A 2,756-nucleotide genomic window follows, 5' to 3' on the forward strand; every position below is an offset into this window, starting at 1 on the left:
TGATACTTGATTTGAAGACTCCTTCCCTCTCAGTTGGTAATTTGAACTACTACATCCATAAGTATAGGTCAAGTTCATCAAATTGTAGCAATTTTCACTCATTTCCTTTATCAATTTTGTTTCTTAAATCTTCCTCTAGTTGAGTTCTGATTATTAAGCCATGGAGGCTAGGTCAAATGGGTACTATCTTCAAGTCTGGATATTCTGTGTATCTCCTCTCACTTCATAGCTGCTGGATGCTTCACTCTCAGCTCTAGTCCTCTGTGGCTATGTCATTGTCCATGCAAGTTTCTACTTTTTAAAAATTAAAAGCAACAACAACAACAACAGCATAGGGCCCATACTATGTGCCAGGCACTGTCTAATGGGCTTTATAAATGTTCATTTCTTTAGCCCTTATAACACCTCTCTGAAATAGGTGCTATTAGTGTTTCCATCTTGCAGATGAGGAAACTGAAATACGAAGGTTTTGACTTTTTCAGTCATAAACTAGCAGGTTTTAGGGTTTTCTGCCCTCACCAAGGGCCTTGTTATTACTTTTTTTAAAATATTAGACTTTGCTGTAAGAAATAATATTATAACTCAACAAAAATAGCTCTACACATTCTGGGCACTGTGCAAGAAAGAGCAGTACCAGCTGGGCCCTGAAGAACCATTTGGCATTCCTCAAATAGAACTCTGTGGGCTGCTCCCCCTCAAAGCCCTTTGTGCCTCAGTAGCAAGTAGCTGAATATGGCAACCTTGGTGACCAATGAAAAGGTCAAATTCACACCTTTCTGAGTAGGAAAAAAGAGGCCCTTGCCAATGGTGTGATGAGGAATCTTGGAACCATTCCAACCTTGTGGGCTCCCAGTAAGACTTTTTGAAAATCCATCCCAGATGGAAAGTCACGCTCTTCTCAGGGAAATATCAATTATAGAATCTTTTTTTTTTTTTTTTTGCCTGATGCAAAGAATGAAAACAGAACAAAGGCACATGTTCATGTGAAAGCATCAGTGGCAGTTAAATAAGTGAGCATGATGCTAGGACACTGATCACAGAGTCCCACTTCTTGGTTCTAGCCCTAGGGCCTGAGCTCTACTTTTCAAACAAAGGCACCGTCTTGAAAATGTTATTGATCATCATAGGTGAAATTACGGTTGCAAATTCATCTTAAGACGCCTTACTTGCAAAAACAAAACCCACTCAAGTTACACACACACACACAAGAAAAGGGAAGGTTTATTTACTGATAAGATATGCTGCTATTGTTAGTTGTTGTCAAGTTAATTCTGATTCATAGCAATCCCATGTCTATAGAGTAGAACTTCTCCATAGGATTTTCAAAGTTGTGATCTTTCAGAAGTAGATTGCTTTGGCTGTCTTCAGAGGCACCTCTGGGTGAATTTAAACAGTCATTTTTTCCATTAGTTTTCAAGTGTTTAACTCTTTACACTACCCAAGGATTCCTATCAATAAGATAGAAAAGCATAGAAGGAAATTAAAGGTTCACAGAAACTGATTATTGTTCACAAAAGACTTGACAGTAATTGAGGAAGTAAGGTTAAGATTTCTCTCTTAAGTTCTCTTAAATCAATTGGCTTTTTACCTCTGTTTCTCTCTGCATACGGCAATCATTCTGCTTTCCTTTCTTCTCTTTCCCCACTGGGCAATAGCTTCTTGGTACAGGAGACTCACACAACATCCTCACTGCTGACTTGAATTATGTTCTTTCAATACAAGGCCAATAGATACACACTAGCATCTCAGAAGCTCTCATTCTAATTCCTAAGAAAGAAATGGATTGGCTTAGTTTGAGCAGGGATTACTCCTGATGCAAACATCTGTGGTCATGTGTCCACTCAGCAAGGACTGTGGAAGTAGACTCTTTGGAGTGTGTGTTACAGGTCCTCACATAAAGAAAAAACAAGATGGCAAAGAGGGTGGAAGCGCAGTGAGGAGCTCCATCAGCAACAACACAGAATACCACACTAAGTAGACTCAGTGGATGGTCCCAGAAATCTGAATCACATATAAAGGAATATTTAGAAGGTTGGGAGGCTTACAACTACAGTAATTTGTAGCAGAAGCAAGAAATCCATTGTTTTCTAATTCAAAACACTCAGCTGCTCCCAGAGCCACCATCTTGGAAGGGACCAAGCAGAGGAAGGATCAGAGCTGCCACAGACGTCTGACAGAACTGCAGAGATAAAGATGTGGACATTCTTTTTTTTTTTTGGTATCTGTTCATTGGTCTCTCACTGTCTGTGCACCTCCTGGTGACTAGAGGGGGTGCCTGAGTGAATAGACACCCCAACCCACACCTGGAGAGTTCTACTACACATGTACACAGATCTCCTCAAAATTTAAAGGGACAGTTTCCACTTGAAACCAAACGGCAGCATAAAACAGCCACAGCTGGCCCATAACTGTTTATCACTAGGAAAAAGGCCTGAACGGGGATTGTGGAGCAGGACAGGCAGAATAAAAAAGAAATAGGCTGAAAATTAAATCCTGAGTTATGTCACAATGACCAACAATAGCATCTTGAAATTTCTCAGGAAGAAAGGAAGCTCATCTCCTGATCACATCTACCTGGAGGCAATTAAGGCCACAGATAACTCCTGAATATGACCAAAAAACAGAAGCAGATTACCATATCTGCACATATCCAGAAATTAGATAAAGTAACTGAGGCAAATGAGCTGGAAGTTGCTACACTTCATACTGGAAGATGGGCAAGCTTTGGAAATGCCCGAGAAGGAATTCATAAAAAT

Source organism: Chrysochloris asiatica, unplaced genomic scaffold (assembly GCF_000296735.1).
Source record: "Chrysochloris asiatica unplaced genomic scaffold, ChrAsi1.0 scaffold00046, whole genome shotgun sequence".
Classification (NCBI taxonomy): Eukaryota; Metazoa; Chordata; class Mammalia; order Afrosoricida; family Chrysochloridae; genus Chrysochloris; species Chrysochloris asiatica.